Source organism: Triticum urartu, chromosome 2A, assembly GCF_056163025.1.
Source record: "Triticum urartu cultivar PI428250 chromosome 2A, HENAU_Tu73, whole genome shotgun sequence".
Lineage (NCBI taxonomy): Eukaryota > Viridiplantae > Streptophyta > Magnoliopsida > Poales > Poaceae > Triticum > Triticum urartu.
In genome coordinates this window covers 83699616-83722512 of record NC_141874.1, presented here as the reverse complement: position 1 = coordinate 83722512, position 22897 = coordinate 83699616, and positions in this window count along the sequence as shown.

Here is a 22897-nt window from a genome sequence, read left to right as displayed (position 1 = left end):
GCGCAGATACAACATTGTTTTGAGCTTGCATATCTTGATCATGAGGCAGTTTGGACGAGATTGCCTTAACAACCAAGCTAGTATTACGCATGAATGTGCTTTTGGCACTCTTAGTGGACAGGTACTGACCCACTGCAGCAAGAGCTGACATTGCGGTTATAGTTGCCTCGCCACCTTCAGAAGGTGGCGGTTCCACCATTTTCCATAGCTCACTGAAAAGTTGTGGTTTTACATTAGTAGTACCAGAATAGAAGATATTAAGGGGGCAGCAAAACCAAACAAAATAGCTTCGGTCTATATACAGAACTTATTCTAGTGAACCCATGTAAAATAATAGTTGTATTTTATTGCAAAGTACATAATAAAACCAGGTTCCAAACATATGACCATGTACCATCGCTAATGTATTGTCTATTTCTTCACATTGTATTGAGGGCTAAGGATAAAGAGACAAAGTTTATAATACGGTAAGCATAGTATGACATCATTCATATCACAAAACAACTGAGAACAGACAAATAAGCAATTGTAACGTTGTGTGGGCAAGTCCAGCACGGAACTAGATTACAGGTCAAGATCAAAGGAACATCGCTCCTCTCTTTTAAACCTTGTAAGGTGCAATGATACGCTAAGACAATTGTGTATAAAATTGAAAAGAGTAATAGACATTGGCTGCAAACCATGCAGTTCAAGGCACAAGTCAGAGTAAGTAGTAGTTAAAAGGCATGATGATTAAGGACTTACAACATCGGCTTTGACTGGTGTAGTCATGCCCTTCTTCTTGCTGGTGTGACAATCCTTGAAGATTTCGACAGCATTTGGTTCAGGTACATTTTGGTCCTTGCGGTCTTTCCTCTGCATTTGGAACAAGTCAATATAGATCTGATAATATGGTACAACGAAAAGAGTGAAACAACAGCTAATTACAAGAGCCTCGCAGTGTGCAATATAGCTACGAGATCCTGTCGTCTGTTGGAATTTCACTTTCGTACGGTTGGCCTTGTTCTTTGAACAGTTCACCTACAAGAAGTTAGATTTGTGTGGGACATGCATAAATAAGACTTCAACATGTGATCTGATCACACACATATATATAATGTACTTGATACTTCGGATCGGACCAGTGTTTAACGAGGCCTCTCCAGTCTTCATCAGATAAATTTTCCACTGGAGATGTTTGGGCAAGTTCACTATTAGCCTTGCCTTCAAAGTGAGTTTTCCTAAAGTTATACCGATATTTCCGCAGAGCAGACTTGAAAACATGGGTGCAAGCTTGTCTGGTTGCATCATATTGGCTATCCAACTTGAACCTCATCTGTTGAAAATTATGAGAGTCTCATTATCAACAACCTATAAAGTATTGGACAGAGAAAGACGATATTACTAGTTTCCATACATAACCATACTTACAGATAAATGGTCGAGGAAGATGTTGAACTGGGTTTCGTCTTTGTCATTCCTGTACTGAATCCATGTTGGGAGGATACATACATGACAGCTAACAGCAACCGCTGCCTCTGATACTAACTTGGCTGACTCTATAGCATCACGTGGCCTTTTTAAACCTGCCTCAAAACGGATGACCATTCTTCCTCCTCTAGATTTAGTTAACCTATCGAGCATTATCCCTGATGTTTGTTTCCCCTTACGCCTAGGTGCTAGTCCAACAACAAACATAGGAAGTGTTAGTGTACATCAAACTGTGAGACTACATATAAAGAAGCATGCAACTGTAACTTGACTCCAGCAACTACCTTCTTGCTGTTGAAGCTCACAAAGTTCATCTGATCTTGCCAACTCATCTTGTGTCAAGAGTGCTTCGGAAGTAGTGTAAGGTGGCAAGGGAGCTTGGGAACATGCTGCTAGCAGAGTTGACGAACAAGTAAATCATGCAGCTGGTGGTACTGTGGAAGGTGTTGCAACAACTAGGGTTGTCTCTGCTTGTTTGGTGGCAGCTATTTGTTTTTGTTTGGCTTGTTCTACAACTCGTGTAGCATGGGATACCCCGTCGGTACAATTTTCCGCTGGACTTTGACCTTCTATTGCACCATCAGTACCAGCAGAATCTGCAGGATTATTCCGCTTCCCTTTCCCTATCGTTCTGTCTTGCTTCCTCTTTCTCTATGCCATGTTAAGTCAAGCCGACAAGAAAACGAATAACAATTTAGTTCTTTAGAACAAATGTACTTTGATGTAAGAACATGGTGTGATAGACAGATATTGTGTGTTCTAGAAACAGGAACACGTGTCTCAGTCACAAGTATAATGTGTAAAGTAAGTAGATGAAATTCAACAAAATTAGAAGCAATACAAGCTAGACATCATACATAACATGCAACCACATATAACAGTGCCAAGTTAGAGGGAGCACCTGTGATGGTGGACTAGGGGAGACGTGCTCATCATCAACATAGTTACGTTGAGTGTCTATGCATGTGTTGTCTTGGAAATCATCTTGGGGGGGGGGGGGGTGGAGGAGTAGAATCTGTAGAGGCCCTCCATTTGGAACGAGCACCTTCATCCGCTGCCTTGCTAACTTCCTTCCGCTTTATTGATTTTGAATTTTCAAGTAAAACTGACAAGAAAAAGCAATAAAATTCACTCTTCAGAACTCATTCATGCATGATACTGACAATCACTACTTTGATGTAAGGAAAACACATGATTCCAGGATGGAATAATACGAAAAACAGGACGACATGGCATATTCACAACTGTTTGTGTAAACTAAGTAGAAACTATTTCACCAAATAAGAAGCAATGCAAGCTAGAAACCACGTGAAAGATGCAACCAATATGACTCTTCCAAGTTAAAAGTGTCCCATCATAAATGGCATTTCAACAAATTAGAAGCAGCGCATGCTATAAATCATATCAAAGATGCAACTAATATCACACTGCATATACTGAAGGTGTCTCGTCATATTGATTTATGCGGGATACAAAAAAACAATAGTTTTATGTGAGGACATGCTTAATAGACAAATGTACTATGTACTATATACAGGAAGGCATGTCACATTAACAGGTATAATGTATAAGCTAAGCAGAATAGCACATGTAGTTTAACCAGATTGGAAGAATTACAATCTAGACACCATATGCAACATGCAACCACATATCATGCTGCCAAGTTAGAGCAAGCACCTGCGATGCTAGTGTAGGGGAAATGCGGTAATCAACTACAGAGCTACGTTCACTATCTTCATCTAGCCTTGCTGTTTCTTGAGAATCATGTTGGGAGGCTGACGCTGCATTCTTTAAATGAGTAATCCACTTGCCCGACTGCCTCATCATAAGTGATTGATGAGGGATACACAAGAACATTATTTTGATGTAAGAACATGGTTAGTACACAGATGTACTAGTATGTACCAAAAACAGAAAGGCATGTCATATTCAAAGGTATAATGTGTAAGATAAGCAGATGCAATTTAACCAAATTGGAAGCAATACAAGCTGGACATCCGGCTGGAGTGGTGAGCATGATCATCTAGGACTTGAGAGCCTGGTGGGAGGCGGGCTGCTTCGCCACCATCGCGGCTTTTTAGTTGGCTTCCAGGTGATGCCTCTCTTTGCTGGGCTTGTCATTGGCTCGGCTAGTGCCCTGACTAGCTATTTGTCTTCTGGTGCTCACGGGATGGTGGTTCATGTAAAAAATATCTTTCCTTATCTTAATAAAGACCGACTCACGGCCTTTCGAATACAAGCTAGACACCATATGGAACATGCAACCACATATGACACCGCGAAGTTAAAGCAAGCACCTGGGATGGTGGTTCATTGCGAGTGAGGTCATCAACTCTAGAGCTACGTTTACCGTCTCCATCTGCTGACACTGCACCTATTATAAGGCTGAAACATGTCTGGCCTATCCGCGTACGACACTGGAGCGACTTCTATCTTCTCTTTTTTGCTTCTCTCATAGCAGCAGAGCCTGAAATACCCTTGCATAAAATCACAATAGTAAGAGTATGGGTGAAGTGTGTGCAGAACTAGTGCACTGTAAAAGTAGTAGATACCAGGTGGCTGAAAAATAAATGATAGGAGACATATGATAGTGAAAGTGCAACTATCCCTAGGTGGTTTTGGTAACTCATAACAACATATAGCTCATTGAGCTAATGCTATTCCAAGATGACTATTTCAGGAAAGCTCAATGATTGGCATGGCATGGAGGTGAAAGTGGAACCCTCAAAATGCTAAGGACAAAGGATTGGCTCAAGCTCAAAAGCTCAAGACTCTTCATTTTATATTTTAGTGATCCAAGATCACATTGAGTCTTTAGGAAAAGCCAATACTATCAAGGAGGGATGAGGTGTTGCTTAATGAGCCTCTTGCTTCATGTGCTTAGTGATATGCTCCAAAACCCTCAACTACTTTCCCATATCCACATATGACCTAAACCCTACGCCAAACTCGGTCCTACCGATTCTTTCTATCCAGCGCCACCGAGTTTCACTTGTCATAAGCCACTGCCAAACCCTAGCAATTCGGTTCTACCGATAGGGATCTCGGTCTCACCGAGATGGGATTGCAAACTCTCTGTTTCCCTTTCGTAACTTTTCGGTCTCACCGAAAGAGCGAATCGGTCCCACCAAGATTGCAGTGTAAACTCTCTATTTCCTTTTTGTAACTTTTCGGTCTCACCGAAAGAGCAAATCGGTCCCACCGAGTTTACCTGACCAACTCTCTGGTTAGCTTATTACCAAACTCGGTCTCACCGACTTTGTGTAATTGGTCTCACCGAGATTACGTTATGCCCAAACCCTAACCATATCGGTCCTACCGAGTTGCATGTCAGTCCCACCGAAAATCTCTAACAGTCACTAGGTTTACCTTTTCGGTCCGACCGAGTTTGTTGATTCGGTCCCACCGAGATTGGAAAACTGTGTGTAACGGTTGGATTTTGTGTGGAGGCTATATATACCCCTCCACCTCCTCTTGATTCGTGGAGAGAGCCATCAAAACACATACACAATTCCAACTCATATGTTCTGAGAGAGAACCACCTACTCATGTGTTGAGACCAAGATATTCCATTCCTACCATATGAATCTTGATCTCTAGCCTTCCCCAAGTTGCTTTCCACTCAAATATTCTTTCCACAAAATCCAAATCCTATGAGAGAGATTTGAGTGTTGGGGAGACTATCATTTGAAGCACAAGAGCAAGGAGTTCATCATCAACACACCATTTGTTACTTCTTGGAGAGTGGTGTCTCCTAGATTGGCTAGGTGTCACTTGGGAGCCTCCGACAAGATTGTGGAGTTGAACCAAGGAGTTTGTAAGGGCAAGGAGATCGCCTACTTCGTGAAGATCTACCGCTAGTGAGGCAAGTCCTTCGTGGGCGATGGCCATGGTGGGATAGACAAGGTTGCTACTTCGTGGACCCTTTGTGGGTGGTTGCTTCTACGTGGACCCTTCGTGGGTGGAGCCCTCCGTGGACTCGCGCAACCGTTACCCTTCGTGGGTGGAGCCCTCCGTGGACTCGCGCAACCGTTACCCTTCGTGGGTTGAAGTCTCCATCAACGTGGATGTAGGATAGAACCACCTATCCGAACCACGGGAAAAACATCCGTGTCTCCAATTGCGTTTGAATTCTCCAAACCCTTCCCTTTACATTCTTGCAAGTTGCATGCTTTACTTTCCGCTGCCAATATACTCTTTGCATGCTTGCTTGAATTGTGTGATGATTGCTTGACTTGTCCTACAATAGCTAAAATCTGCCAAGAACTAAAATTGGGAAAAGGTTAAGTTTTTATTTGGTCAAGTAGTCTAATCACCCCCCCTCTAGACATACTTTCGATCCTACAAGTGGTATCAGAGCTTTGGTCTCCATTTGCTTTGATCTCCATAGCTTTTGGTGGTCATAGACTTGGTTTCACCACCTAGGAGAGTATGGCGTCTAGCGAGGGAAATTATCACCGTAGAGGTCCTTACTTTGATGGTACTAATTTTGCTAGTTGGAAGCATAAAATGAAAATGCATATTCTTGGACATAACCCCGCCATTTGGGCTATTGTGTGTGTTGGTTTGCAAGGTGACTTCTTTGATGGGAAAGAACCAAACCGTGAAGCTACCGCGGATGAGTTGAAGATGTTGCAATACAATGCTCAAGCTTGTGATATTCTCTTCAACGGATTGTGCCCCGAAGAATTCAACAAAATCAGCCGTCTTGAGAATGCAAAGGAAATTTGGGACACTTTGATTGATATGCACGAAGGTACCGACTCCGTCAAGGAATCCAAGTTGGATGTGCTTCAAAGTCAACTTGACAAGTTCAAAATGAAGGATGGTGAAGGTGTCGCTGAAATGTACTCTAGGCTTGCTCTCATCACAAATGAGATTGCCGGCTTAGGAAGTGAAGAGATGACCGATAGATTCATCATCAAGAAGATTCTAAGAGCCTTGGATGGAAAATATGATACCGTGTGCACATTGATCCAAATGATGCCCAATTACAAAGATCTCAAGCCAACGGAGGTGATTGGAAGAATTGTTGCTCATGAGATGTCACTTAAGGATAAAGAGGAACTTCACAACAAATCAAGTGGTGCCTACAAAGCCTCATGTGAAGCCCCTTCATCATCAAGTGAGAAACAAAAATTCAATGAAGAATTGAGCTTAATGGTGAAGAACTTCAACAAGTTCTACAAGAGTAGAAGCAAGGATAGAAGCTTCAAGTCAAGGTCCTACAATGACAAAAGATATTCTAGTCGAGAGCGAAACTGCTACAGTTGTGGAAAACCCAGACACTATTCCAATGAGTGTACGACTCCCTACAAGAGAAGAGAAGATTCTCCAAAAAGAAGAAGCAAAGAATCACCACCAAGAGAGAGAAGGAGTAGAGATGATCTTTATGAACGAAGATACTCACGGAGAAGCAAGGATTCGGAAAGGAAGGAAAAATCATCAAGGAGCTACACAAAACGAAGACATCAAGCTCATGTTGGTGAATGGGTATCCGGCTCCGACTCCGACAGCCACTCCGAGAGAAGTTATCACTCCGACTCCGAAGATACTCAAGATGAAGGTGTTGCCGGTCTAGCACTTGTGTCAACCAACTCCTATGACATATTTGACTCACCAAATGAAGGAATTGGAAGATGCTTCATGGCCAAAGGTCCTAAGGTAACACACCCCGAGTATGTTGATTTCAATAGTGATGAAGATGACTTGTTAGGTGATGATTTGCTTGTTGACAACTCTAGAGATGAATACTATGATGAAACGCCAATTAATCATGCTAATCAAGATAAAACGAATGACAATGATAAGGAGAAGATTGAGGCTCTAACTAAAGAACTAAACACTCTTAAGTTAGCTCATGAAACTATCTTCGAAGATCATCGAGAACTTTTAAGAGCTCATGAGAAATTACGCTTTGAAAAGCTCAATCTTGAGCAAGAGCATGAGTTCTTAAAAGCAATCAATGATGATCTCCGCAAGAAAAGTTCTTCTTACATTGCCAAGCGTTTACTCTTATCCACTTACATGCCTCAAGTCAAGTCTAGTAACAAGAACAAGAAAGATTCTTCCTCTAGCAGTAACAATGATCATGCTAAATCCAATATTGTTGCTTCTAGTAGTTCTCTTGATTCCACTAATGATTCTCTTAGCCAAGTTACACTTGAGCAAGAAAATAGCTTATTAAAGGGAATTATAGAGAAAGGAGTGTACAAAAGCCTTGCCCGGAGTAAGCAATTCGAGGAAATTGTGCGCAAGCAAGGAATGCACCAGAAGAATCAAGGTGTTGGTTTTGAACGAAAGTTCAATGCCAATGGAGTTGAGTGGGAAGAAGATCAATACCCCAAGACAAAGTTTGTTCCTCAACAAGAGAAGTATGATACTTCTTTCAAGGGGACACAAGCTCAAGATGATCTTCCACCACAAGACTACAAGCAAAAAGGCAAGGACAAGCTTCAAGAGGAAATTGATGCATTTGAAGAAGCTCCTAAGACCTTAGTCAAGTGGATTCCCAAGACTACTTCAAGTTCCACTTCATCAAGTACGACTACAACTCCAAGGATTCCCATCAAGATGGTGTGGATCCAAAAGAAGAAGAACTAGAGAGTTCTTGAGGGTGACTCCGCCAACATACTTCACTCTTATCATTTTGGCAAGAACAAGTGCAATCAACTTCCACATCTTGCACTAGTTCAAGGAGTCACAAACCCTCTTGTTGGTAAGACAAGGGACAAGGTAACCTAAAAGTTTTCATGGACATCATATTGTGTGTGCATCACTCTATGTCTATGGATATCCTTGTTTGTTCCTTGTGGGACTAACCCATGTAGGTATTGAAAGTGCAATTCACTCAAATGGATAGCTCCAAGTGATCTACATCAACATTGAGCATCCACATCTTCAACATCTACATGAAGTCATCATTGACAAAACCCGAGGTTAGTTCATCCCTCTAAGGGGGGATATCACATCTAGGGGGAGCTTTACTCTAAGACTTGAGCTAAAGCAACTCTAAAGATGTGAACACAACAATGCTTTATGTAAAAGTGGTAACCCCACTTGAGCTTAAACGATGAGTATGACCTATGATCAAGTGTTCTCACTTGACTCCTAAGTCAATATACTCATATATAGATGACCTTGTCATCACAAATTGCTTGATAGATGCTAGAATTGGTTGTGCATGCCTTGTCACATATTTCATTTGCCATCTTATTGTGTGAGCATGCTGGTTGCATATTTTACTCATTCGAGGACATCCACTTGTTGTTTTGATTGTTTGGTTTTATTTCCTTTTGCCAAGTGGATGGACAAGAATGCCTAAGAACCTCCTCTAGCTATCTATGCTTTTCTCGTCTCAAACTCTATTCATGCTACATCACAAAATTTGATCAAGTCAGATTCGAACCATTCTGTGTGAGGAGCGCTCGGAGTCCCCGATTCGTCATAGACTTAAACTTCCAAAACCTCTTTATGATTCTCGGTCTGACCGATACCCTACTTTCGGTCCTACCGAGATCATTAAGTTGATCTAGGTTTTTGATCTCGGTGCAACCGATTTGAACCATTCGGTCACACCGAGTTGCAACAACTGTATACAGTTTTGCATCTCGGTGCCACCGAGTTGTTCCACTCGGTCACACCGACAGGGTCGGGCTATATATAGTAACGGGCAAAAATTTGGAAATTTCTCCGAACCCCTTCGCCCGCGCGATAGCCTGCTCTGCCAACTTGGTCTCCGGATCGTCTCCTCGCCGCCAGCCGCCTCCAGTCGCTGGTCTCCGTCGCCGTCAACGGAAATTCAACCCCGCCGTTGCCGCCGTAGCGAGTCTCCGCCGAACTAGGATATGGACTCGATCCTTGTGCTATTCCCCAATCCGATTCTTAGCACATTGTGATCATCATGATTCTTGCCACGTTTGTTAAACTTCTATCCAGTCAATGAACTCGTAGATTAGGTTTAATTCGAAAATTTTAGGGTTAGGTTCCCGCCTAAACCATCTCGGACCCACCGAGTTGAAAAACTCGGTCCCACCGATTTGGCTTATGCCATTGCACAAGTGAGACTCGGTCTGACCGAGAATTACTTATCGGTGTGACCGATTTTGCGATTTTGGAACTCCGTGAAACCCTAGCAGTCTCGGTGCCACCGAACTGTGACTCGGTCTGACCGAGTTCACTAGTTTAGGTGCCAAAACTGCTTCGGTATCACCGAGTTTAGAAATCGGTAGATCCGAGATGCTTTCAGTGGGAAACTAAAACTAAGTTTTGAATTATTCTTTTGCAAAAATCTCTGCATTTTGTGATGCTTATCCACTCTATCTCATCTATAACCTATTCACAGGGTCAGCAGTCAGAGTTTGCATCATGTCAGACCAAAGTGATAGCCAGAACTTGTCAGAGTAGCAAGTGCAGATGAGTGAGGGCACTAGTCCCTCAAGTTCCTCAGATGATGGCAGCAGGAGCACCCCTAGCAATCTGCCTAAAGCTGCCACAAGACAGAGAAAGAAGAGAACCTCAAACTCAGAAGATGAGGATTATGTGGCAGAAGAGGAAGCAACTTCCAAGAGAGTTGAGCCAGCACAGGGTATAAAACCAGGGATGAAGATCAAAAGGCCAGCAGGCAGGCAGCCTATGTCAAAGGCCAGAGCTTCAACTGAGAAGCCCACTCCCATTGAGCCAGTTGTTGCTGAAGGCAAGAAGAGGAAAGAAAGGGTGAAGAAAACTGTAGCCAGAGTGCTTGGCAAGGCTTCCATCATGGAAGATGAGGAGGAAGAAGAAGAGGTTGCTGCACCAGCACCTAAGGCACCTAAGCTTATGGGTGATGCTATCAGGACAGGGGCTGCTGCATCCAAGCCCAAAGAAGCACCCAAAGCTGCCTCCAAGCCCAAGTCTGCCCCAAAGAGAAATACGAGGAGCATACCTGCCACTGAGAAGAAAAAGGCCCCAGTGCCTGAAGTTGCTGAAGAAGATGATGAAGAGCACGTTCTGAGAAAGCTCAAGCCCAAGATCCCAGACCACAATGATGCTCATCCTGTGGCTGAGGACATGAAGCTCAGAAGAGACTCAGGGCTGAGGAAGTGGAGAGAAGCAGATCCATATGCTTCAAGGAGAAGAACTGCTATTGATTATAGGTTCCACACTAAGGAACAGCAGGACTTCTATGAGACAGTTTTGTTGGACAAGAAGCCCATAGTTTGTGACATGAGATGGGTCAATTGGGAGTACATCAAGGACAATGAAGAACACTACCCTGGAGTGTATGACAGCTTCAATGCTTGTGGAGTAGCAGACTTTGTTGGGCAGAAGCTCACAAAGTGGAACAAGGAACTCATTATGCAATTCTACTCCACAACACATTTCTACCCAGATGGAAAGATCACATGGATGTCTGAAGGTACGAGGTACCAATCTACTATTGCTGAGTGGGCACAGCTCATCAATGCCCCAGAGGAGCATGAGGATGACTTGGATATTTATGCCAAGAAGAAGATGGACCACAACTCTATGTCCAATATGTACAAGGAAATTCCAAACGAGGCACTTTATACTTTCAAGTTTGGGTCTGTGCATTATCTTCTGTCAGGGCTGCCAACCATTAACTGGATCCTTAGGCACACTCTGTTGCCCAAGTCAGGTGATCACAAGATGATCAGAGGCCATGCAATCAATTTGCTTCATGTATTTGATGTGCCTCAGAAATTCAAGGTCATGAGCCTCATAGTAGAAACTATCAAGAGGGCTGCAGCAGATCAGAAGAGGAGCTGTGGTTATGCCCCTCAGATTCAGGAGTTAATCAACTCCAAGACGGGCACATGCATATACTTATTGGACAAGGAACACCTACCCATCCGTCCAGATTTTGAAGATAATCAAGTTGTCATGAATGAGAATGAACCATCATCTTCACAAGCACAAGCAAAGAAGGAGAAGGCAAGGAAGGAGAAAACTGCCAAGATGCCAACTCAAGAGGAGGCATCTGAGTATTTCTTGAAAACCAAACAAGAGCAGCTTGGTTACTTGATTGCATCCACGCTGAGGATTGAGCAAGGACTGGCCACCCTCACTCAGAATCAGCAGAGCTTAGAGAGGATCATGGAACAAAAGTTCTATGACTTGGATGTCAAAGTAATAGAGATTCAGTCTGCAGTGGAACAACTTCAGGATGACATGCAGGAGAGGAGAGGCAAGACTACAACTGATGCATTTTCCAGAGTGCCAAGAGCTCAGAGATCACATGCAGTGCCAGTTGCTAACAGCAGAGCCACCACTTCTGCACCAGCTACAGCTTCAGTTCCACCAGCTCCAGCATCTACTTCAGCCTCAACTCCAACCACGTCTACAGAAGGCTTCGTCCTTGGAGTGATCCGGACTCCACCACCACCAGAAGATCAAGCCTGAGAGTCGATCTAGCACTATGCATTTTCTAGGAACTTTTTGGTAACTTGTTGCCAAAGGGGGAGAAAAATGTATAGATCATAGGCTTCGAGAGAGAGAGAGAGTGTTGTTTTTTTCTCTCTTGCTTTATTTGGTGGTTTTTCGAACTTTGTTTGCTTTTGAGTGCTTGAGATACTATGTCATTGCTCGTGAGACATTGATGATCATGTGTTTGATCATAAGCTACACTTAATGTTTGCTTAATATTATCATCTTATCTATCTTATGTGATCATTCACTATTCTTGGTGATGAGTGCATGTATTTCATTCTTATCATTTTAAGCGCTCCACCAAGATGTATGTGACATGGAAGAGTAACCCATGACTCTAACTCTTTGTGCATTTGCAGTCCAAAGCAAATTTTAAATATGCACAAATTTAGGGGGAGCTCTTACTTGTCACATACTTCTCAAAGCGACGATATATTTCATGCTTATTATCATTTGTCGAAGCTTTGATCTATATGTTGTCATCAATTACCAAAAAGGGGGAGATTGAAAGTGCAACTATCCCTAGGTGGTTTTGGTAATTCATAACAACATATAGCTCATTGAGCTAATGCTATTCCAAGATGACTATTTCAAGAAAGCTCAATGATTGGCATGGCATGGAGGTGAAAGTGGAAACCTCAAAATGCTAAGGACAAAGGATTGGCTCAAGCTCAAAAGCTCAAGACTCTTCATTTTATATTTTAGTGATCCAAGATCACATTGAGTCTTTAGGAAAAGCCAATACTATCAAGGAGGGATGAGGTGTTGCTTAATGAGCCTCTTGCTTCATGTGCTTAGTGATATGCTCCAAAACCCTCAACTACTTTCCCATATCCACATATGACCTAAACCCTAAGCCAAACTCGGTCCTACCGATTCTTTCTATCCGACGCCATCGAGTTTCACTTGTCATAAGCCACTGCCAAACCCTAGCAATTCGGTTCTACCGATAGGGATCTCGGTCTCACCGAGATGGGATTGCAAACTCTCTGTTTCCCTTTCGTAACTTTTCGGTCTCACCGAAAGAGCGAATCGGTCCCACCGAGATTGTAGTGTAAACTCTCTATTTCCTTTTTGTAACTTTTCGGTCTCACCGAAAGAGCAAATCGGTCCCACCGAGTTTACCTGACCAACTCTCTGGTTAGCTTATTACCAAACTCGGTCTCAGCGGTCTCACCGAGATTACGTTATGCCCAAACCCTAACCATATTGGTCCTACCGAGTTGCATGTCAGTCCGACCGAAAATCTCTAACGGTCACTAGGTTTACCTTTTCGGTCCGACCGAGTTTGTTGATTCGGTCCCACTGAGATTGGAAAACTATGTGTAACGGTTGGATTTTGTGCGGAGGCTATATATACCCCTCCACCTCCTCTTCATTCGTGGAGAGAGCCATCAGAACACATACACAATTCCAACTCATATGTTCTGAGAGAGAACCACCTACTCATGTGTTGAGACCAAGATATTCCATTCCTACCATATGAATCTTGATCTCTAGCCTTCCCCAAGTTGCTTTCCACTCAAATCTTCTTTCCACAAAATCCAAATCCTATGAGAGAGAGTTGAGTGTTGGGGAGACTATCATTTGAAGCACAAGAGCAAGGAGTTCATCATCAACACACCATTTGTTACTTCTTGGAGAGTGGTGTCTCCTAGATTGGCTAGGTGTCACTTGGGAGCCTCCGACAAGATTGTGGAGTTGAACCAAGGAGTTTGTAAGGGCAAGGAGATCGCCTACTTCGTGAAGATCTACCGCTAGTGAGGCAAGTCCTTCGTGGGCGATGGCCATGGTGGGATAGACAAGGTTGCTACTTCGTGGACCCTTTGTGGGTGGTTGCTTCTTCGTGGACCCTTCGTGGGTGGAGCCCTCCGTGGACTCGCGCAACCGTTACCCTTCGTGGGTGGAGCCCTCCGTGGACTCGCGCAACCGTTACCCTTCGTGGGTTGAAGTCTCCATCAACGTGGATGTAGGATAGCACCACCTATCTGAACCACGGGAAAAACATCCGTGTCTCCAATTGCGTTTGAATTCTCCAAACCCTTCCCTTTACATTCTTGCAAGTTGCATGCTTTACTTTCCGCTGCCAATATACTCTTTGCATGCTTGCTTGAATTGTGTGATGATTGCTTGACTTGTCCTACAATAGCTAAAATCTGCCAAGAACTAAAATTGGGAAAAGGTTAAGTTTTTATTTGGTCAAGTAGTCTAATCACCCCCCCTCTAGACATACTTTCGATCCTACAGATAGCTCTACAACATTGCATAGCAAACAAAATTAGATTCTACTCCATATGATTTTGTAATATATGAGCACAGGAAATGCAGGTACTCCTCCAGCACAGCACCACATGTGGTCATATCAAGATAACAGTCGACTAAAAATAAATAGGTTAGTTGATTTTTTAATGAACCATTCGATCTATAAGGAACGGGCAGATGGCCTTCGTCTACCTCCCGCCAGTCACTGTTGACGATCTTTCTCGAACCGCTAGCGACCACCGGCCCAGACCCCTGCCTCCTCCGCCCCGCCCTCCCCTCCACCTCACACCACCGCCATGCTTGGCAGCGCCCCAGGCCACCACTTTAATCCCGGCCGACCTCCATATCAGGCGCTAGTAGCTCTAGGCCCCACACACCCCTAAGATAAACACCGAGGCGCTGCTTCCCCAGCGTAATAGGCGGACTAGCGCCTGTTACGCCGGGGAATGCTTCCGTTAATTGGGAATCAACTGACCAGGAATTGAAATTCAGGGGGGCGATGGACCCCTAGCTAAGGTGAAATAGTATATGAGGAGAAACCTTGTGCATCGCGAGTTACTAGGAACATCTAGTATCAAGAATAAGCGGTCAACTAGTGTCTTCTGTGGGATGAATACCGTGCAAGCAGACACGTAAGATTTGCACGAATAAGGGAAGAGGGGTACCATTTTCAGTTGCCGGTGTGGTCGCCTCCACATGTCGTGCCGATCTTCTTTTTGCTGGGGAAACTGATGTTCTGGAGGGTGCAGGCTTGGACGAACCCATGGCCAAATTGTTGACTGTGTTGCCGTGGCCGTATGTCGGCGGAGGGGAAGGAGACCCGAGGCGGCGAAGGACGGCGTAGCAGGAACATCTCCGGTGCGATGGAGGGTGGCGAAGTTGGAGCGGCAGCGGTGAGGCGCAGGACGGCGTGGTTGAACTGGCTCGGGTACGGACGACTCGGCCTAGGCTTCAACTACTAGCCATGGAGGGCGTTGCGTTTGAGGTTGCGATGGACAACGACGTCGGGGTATCGGCTCAGGCGTGATGGAGGAGGGCGGCGGTTGATGCGTGGAATGGGGTGGCGGACGGAGGACGCCGGGGTTTCGCGGCTGGTGGAGAGGTAGTTTTTGTGCCCACGGAGTACGAATGGGGAATCAGACGGGTGGGTGGGGGGGGGGGGGAGGGGGAGAACCATGTTTTGGTCCAGGATGCGCTTGTTTTTGGCTTTTTAAACAGATGATGGGACGCGCTTGCTTGAAATTTGGGGAAAGTACAAACTTTGCCCCCCCTCTTAAATTTCGGACCTACTGCAGGTTGGGGGTAGGATGGTAATCCCAGGTGTCCCAAATAGTGGGCGGGAGCGATTTCGGCCACACGCATGTGTGCTTAGGCGGCCATTGTGTATGAATGTTTTTCGGAGGCGGTTGCGTGGCGTCCAGATGAAGCTACAAACCTACCCCGGTTTAGACCTTTGGGCGTCGGGCCGGTAGGTTTCACGGGTCGGAGTTATTAGAAAAGTAATTTCCTTGTACTACCAAACATTGGTCTCACACGGTTTCGGGCGAGTAGAGGCTCTTTTGGCGCTTCATTCAAAATTTTGAAACACAAGCATTCACGTTTAGAGTACTCTTGAACTTTGAGGATTGACTTAAATAGACAATGTTAAATTTGACCTTGTATGTTTGAAAACCTCATTAAATTATCCGCTTCTTTTTTGAAATTTTGACACTTGAAAATCCTATAACTACGATTATTTTGGAATGGAGGAGCTAAATTAGAATCTATTTTGTACACGACTACATACTCTATTATGTACAAAATCAGAGCAAATATTGGTGCCCCCATAATTTAGGTATGATTTACAAATGCCATTATATCAAATTCAAATAATTGAATGGACTTCATGTTGAATTCAATTTTTTAAACCACCTTAAGTTGAATTCAAATGTATGCTAGTTCATAGGTAGCTATTTAAAATGTTCATTGTGTAACTTTCGTATGTAGAATGTGCTTTACACACACAACATGAACTATACTGATGTTTATATTCGATTGCTAAAGCGATGCATTGTCTGGAGTTCAAAAAACTAACTATGTGGATCAATTATGTCGAATAATAACATAGACATGCTCAAATTTGATAGAATCTAGATGTCTGATGGATCAATGACCGTTCGTTACGCGAATTGCAAATATCATGATCCCATCTTAATATTTGGATACAATTTATATCTTTAATCAATGTGTACAGCAGTCTTGTACGTGTAGTTTCACTCTCCATCGGTGGTCTCTGACACATGCTCACACACTCTCTCCCGAGGTGTCTTTTTGCACACATGCTCTCGATATAACCCTCCCTCCCTCTCGTAACCATTTACGACTATTTTCACTAACCTTTATCACAAGCACTCTTCCTCTCGCAAGCATACATACGCACAATCCCCATCGACCCTTTCTATATACATAGACCTGCCTACGTGTCTCCTGTATGCATATTGTCTTTAGGCCTGTCTCTCACGCATTGTCTCACAACTCTCTTCCTAATCGACGAGTATAATTCTATTTTTTTGCGAAAGGACGAGTATGATTCTAGCAGAGCATTTTGTAGGATGCCCCTTAAAGTTAGGTTGGATGAATAGTAATATCAGAGATAAAGGGGTTACCTTAGTCCGAGAACCTAGGGTTACAAATCCTAGCCGACTTTGTCAGTGGACATAGAGTCCTTCACAATTATGCTATCTTTGTCTTGTACGACTAGTCATCCATGGGTCTCCCTAAATGCGTCATGAGCCGACCAATGTGGCGCAGGACGGAACCGAACGAAGGGCTGATACGTCTCCAACGTATCTATAATTTTTGATTGCTCCATGCTATATTATCTTCTGTTTTGGACATTATTGGGCTTTATTATCCACTTTTATATTATTTTTGGGACTAACCTATTAACTGGAGGCCCAGCCCAAAATTGCTGTTTTTTTGCCTATTTTCGGGTTTCAAAGAAAAGGAATACCAAACGGAGTCCAAACAGAATGAAACCTTCAGGAACGTGATTTTTGGAACGAACAAGACCCAGGAGACTTGGACCCTACGTCAAGCAACTAACAGGGAGGCCACGAGGTAGGGGGCGCGCCTACCCCCCTAGGCGCGCCCTCCACCCTCGTGGGCCCCCTGTTGCTCCACCGACGTACTTCTTCCTCCTATATATATACCTACATACCCCCAAACGACCAGATACGGAGCCAAAACCCTAATTCCACCGTCGTAACTTTCTGTATCCATGAGATCCCATCTTGGGGCCTGTTCCGGAGCTCCGCCGGAGGGGGCATCAATCGCGGTGGGCTTCTACATCAACACCATAGCCTCTCCGATGAAGTGTGAGTAGTTTACCTCAGACCTTCGGGTCCATAGTTATTAGCTAGATGGCTTCTTCTCTCTTTTTCAATCTCAATACAAAGTTCTCCCCTCTCTTGTGGAGATCTATTCGATGTAATCTTCTTTTGCGGTGTGTTTGTTGAGACCGATGAATTGTGGGTTTATGATCAAGTTTATCTATGAACAATATTTGAATCTTGTTTGAAATTCTTTTATGTATGATTGTTTATCTTTGCAAGTCTCTTCAAATTATCAGTTTGGTTTGGCATACTAGATTGATCTTTCTTGCAATGGGAGAAGTGCTTAGCTTTGGGTTCAATCTTGCGGTGTGCTTTCCCAGTGACAGTAGGGGCAGCAAGGCACGTATTGTATTGTTGCCATCAAGGATAACAAGATGGGGTTTTCATCATATTGCATGAGTTTATCCCTCTACATCAAGTCATCTTGCTTAAAACGTTACTCTGGTCTTGTGAACTTAATACTCTAGATGCATGCTGGATAGCGGTCGATGTGTGGAGTAATAGTAGTAGATGCAGGCAGGAGTCGGTCTACTTGTCTTGGACGTGATGCCTATATACATGATCATACCTAGATATTCTCATAACTATGCTCAATTCTGTCAATTGCTCAACTGTAATTTTTTCACCCACTGTAAAATACTTATGCTCTTGAGAGAAGCCACTAGTGAAACCTATGGCCCCTGGGTCTATCTTCATCATATTAAATCTTCCAATACTTAGTTATTTTCATTGCTTTTATTTTACTTTGCATCTTTATCATAAAAATACCAAAAATATTATCTTATCATATCTATCTGATCTCACTCTCGTAAGTGACCGTGTAGGGATTGACAACCCCTTATTGCGTTGGTTGCGAGGATTTATTTGTTTTGTGTAGGTGCGAGGGCTCGCGCGTAGCCTCCTACTGGATTGATACCTTGGTTCTCAAAAACGGAGGGAAATACTTACGCTGCTTTGCTGCACCTCCCTTTCCTCTTCAAGGGAAAACCAACGCAAGTGCTCAAGAGGTAGCAAGAAGGATTTCTGGCGCCGTTGCCGGGGAGGTCTACGCAAAAGTCAACATACCAAGTTCCCATCACAAACCCTTATCTCCCGCATTACATTATTTGCCATTTGCCTCTCGTTTTCCTCGACCCCACTTCACCCTTGCCGTTTTATTCGCCCCCTCTCTCTCGATCCTCCCTCTCTTTCTCTATTTGCCTCTTTTGCCCGTTCCCCGTTTGCTTGTCATTATGGCGAGTCCTGTATCTTCTTCGTTGTCTCCCAAGAATGAAGTTCTAAATTTTATGCAAATGGAGGGAGAAAATCTAAAAGATGCTTGGTATAGAATATGCATTGCTCAAAATAGATCTACCAGGAAGCAATCTACTTCCGTTCTTCTTCGCAATTTTTATGTAGGAACTACTCCCTGGCACAAATATATCCTTGATACCATTACCGGAGGGAACTTCTTGGGTAGCCATACTTTTGATTCTTATAATGCTATGATAGATTTGTTTGGCTCACCACCTCTTTTTGTTAATGGAACTATGTTAACTTTGGAGCATGTAATGCAAAAACTTGAAATTATTGAAAATAAAGTTGCTACCGTTGAGTTAATTGAAAATTTCAATAAAAAGATCCACAACCAAATTACCCAATATGGATCTAAAGTAGGAGTAACTTTGAAAAATATTAAAGAGAAGGAACCTATAGTTGATGAAAGAATAAATCATGATTCCACTAGAATCGATAAACTTGAGGGTATCATTACCAACTTGGGAACCACTTTTTCTTCCATAAAGAATACTCCAAGTCCTCCAACTAAAATTTCCAAGCTTATGTATGTTCCTAAAAATAAAGGTGAATCCTCTAGCAAAGAAACTGCGGATCTCAAATCTATAAGTGTTCATCCTAATCTTTTTGCTATCATTAAGGAACCATTTGCTGCTAATGATTTTTTTGATCTTGTGCCTAAAAGTTTGATAATAAATAAAAATAAAGAAATTCCTAAGGACTGTAGATGCATCATCGAAGAATTACCTACCAAAGATGGCAATACCTAGATCTATCCTTGCTTTTTATGCCTAGCTAGGGGCGTTAAACGATAACGCTTGTTGGGAGGCAACCCAATTTTATTTTTATTCCTTGCTTTTTGATCCTGTTTAGTAATAAGTAATTTATTTAGCCTCTGTTTTGGTTGTGTTTTTTTGTGTTTAACTAATGTTTGTGCCAAGTAGAACCGTTGGGAAGACTTGGGGAAAGTCTTGTTAATCTTGCTGTAAAAAACAGAAACTTTAGCGCTCAGGAGAACTGCTGCCATTTTTATTTGGAAAGTGCTATTTAGTTAATTATTTTTGCAGATGATTAATAGATAAATTCCTCACGTCCAGAAATTTATTTTAGAATTTTTGGGGTTCCATATCTTGCGCTAGCTACAGATTACTACAGACTGTTCTGTTTTTGACAGATTCTGTTTTGCGTGTGTTGTTTGCTTATTTTGATGAATCTATGGCTAGTAAATTAGTTTATAAACCATAGAGAAGTTGGAATACAGTAGGTTAACACCAATAAAAATAAATAATGAGTTCATTACAGTACCTTGAAGTGGTATTTTGTTTTCTTTCGCTAACGGAGCTCACGAGATTTTCTACTTTAAGTTTTGTGTTGTGAAGTTTTCAAGTTTTGGGTAAAGATTTGATGGATTATGGAACAAGGAGTGGCAAGAGCCTAAGCTTGGGGATGCCCATGGCACCCCCAATATAATCTAAGGACACCTAAAAGCCAAAGCTTGGGGATGCCCCGGAAGGCATCCCCTCTTTCGTATACTTCTATCGGTAACTTACTTGGAGCTATATTTTTATTCACCAAATGATATGTGTTTTGGTTGGAGCGTCTTGTATGATTTGAGTCTTTATTTTTTAAGTTTACCACAATCATATTTCCTGTACACACCTTTTGAGAGAGACATACATGATTCGGAAATTATTAGAATACTCTATGTGCTTCACTTATATCTGTTGAGTTATATAGTTTTGCTCTAGTGCTTCACTTATATCTTTTAGAGCACGGTGGTGGATTTGTTTTATAGAAACTATTGATCTCTCATGCTTCTCTTAGATTATTTTGAGAGTCTTAAATAGCATGGTAAATTGCGTATATAATCCTAATATGCTAGGTATATAAGATTAATAATAAAATTCTCTTATGAGTGTGTTGAATACTAAGAGAAGTTTGACACTTGATAATTGTTTTGAGATATGGAGATGGTGATATTAGAGTCATGCTAGTTGAGTAGTTTTGAATTTGAGAAATACTTGTGTTAAATTTTTTGATTCCCGTAGCATGCACGTATGGTGAACCGTTATGTGATGAAGTCGGAGCATGATTTATTTATTGATTGTCTTCCTTATGAGTGGCGGTCGGGGACGAGCGATGGTCTTTTCCTACAAATCTATCCCCCTAGGAGCATGCGCATAATACTTTGCCTTGATAACTTGTAGATTTTTGCAATAAGTATGTGAGTTCTTTATGACTAATGTTGAGTCCATGGATCATACGCACTCTCACCCTTCCACCATTGCTAGCCTCTCTAATACCGCACACCTTTTGCCGGTATCATACACCCACCATATACCTTCCTCAAAACATCCACCGTTCCGTTTACTATGACACGCTCCATCATTCACTACAAAAAATACACTTCCGTGATGATACGTGTTTGTCACAGTAGGTCGCTTTTTTTGTCATGCATGTACATCCATGACAAATTTATGACAGAATCAAGATAGTTATACCTGTGCTGTCGTAGAAGTGTTCCATGACATTACCAAAATTATCATCACGGAAGTGTCCACTTCCATGACGATAAATCGCGCGTCACAGAAGTGCTTTCGTCAAGGGTGACCGACACGTGGCATCCACCATACCGGAACGCCGTTAAGCTATCAGGTCGGCTTTTGGATCCGATAACCCATTAACAGCCCCGACCAATGGGGATTTTCCATGTGTAAAATGATCATTGGCTGGAGGAAACACGTGTCGGCTCATTGTTGGGACAGATGTCAACCACTCATTGGACGGAAGGCGCCTATGATACGTCGACACGTGGCATGGCCCAACAGAGGCCCATTCCTGTGAAAAGGTCGGCCCGTTTGACTTGGTCAAAAGCTGGCTGGCTGGCCCATGGAAAGCCTGTTAACGGCCTGTTCGAATATAGCCCATTTACAGCCCACTAAACCAAGGACCGTTACACCCTATCCGAATTAGGCCAAGTAGCGTCATCTGGGCCATCCAATATGATTCCAGCCCGTTTTCACTTCTGGCCCATGTATGGCCCATGACGTTTTTCGGCCCATATGAGGCCCTATGTAACTCTTGGCCTACTAATGACCCGTGGTGAAACTGGGCCGTAATGAACAGTGTATCACTTTACACCCATTAACGTGTTGGGAAACGTAGTAATTTCAAAAATTTCCTATGCACACGCAAGATCATGGTGATGCATAGCAACGAGAGGGGAGAGTGTTGTCCATGTACCCTCATAGACTGAAAGCGGAAGCGTTAGCACAACGCGGTTGATGTAGTCGTACATCTTCACAGCCCGACCGATCAAGCACCGAAACTACGACACCTCCGAGTTCTAGCACACGTTCAGCTCAATGACGATCCCCGGATTCCGATCCAGCAAAGTGTCGGGGAAGAGTTCCGTCAGCACGACGGCGTGGTGACGATCTTGATGTTCTACCATCGCAGGGCTTCGCCTAAGCACCGCTACAATATTATTGAGGATTATGGTGGAGGGGGGCACCTCACACGGCTAAGAGATCAAGAGATCAATTGTTGTGTCTATGGGGTGCCCATGGCCACGTATATAAAGGAGTGGAGGAGGGGGGAGAGGGACGGCCCCTATGGCGCCCTGGAGGAGTCCTACTCCCACCGGGAGTAGGATTACCCCCTTTCCAAGTAGTAGGAGTAGGAGTCAAGGCAAGGGAAGAGAGAAGAGAAGGAAGGAGGGGGCGCAGCCCCTCCCCCTAGTCCAATTCGGACTAGACCTTGGGGGGGGCGCCCAACCTCTCCTCTCTCTTTCCCCTAAAGCCCAATAAGGCCCATATACTCCCCGGCGAATTCCCGTAACTCTCCGGTACTTCGAAAAATACCCGAATCACTCGGAACCTTTCCGATGTCCGAATATAGTCGTCCAATATATCGATCTTTACGTCTCGACCATTTCAAGACTCCTCATCATGTCCCTGATCTCATCCGGGACTCCGAACTCCTTCGGTACATCAAAACTCATAAACTCAAAATATAACTGTCATCGAAACGTTAAGCGTGCGGACCCTACGGGTTCGAGAACAATGTAGACATGACCGAGACACGTC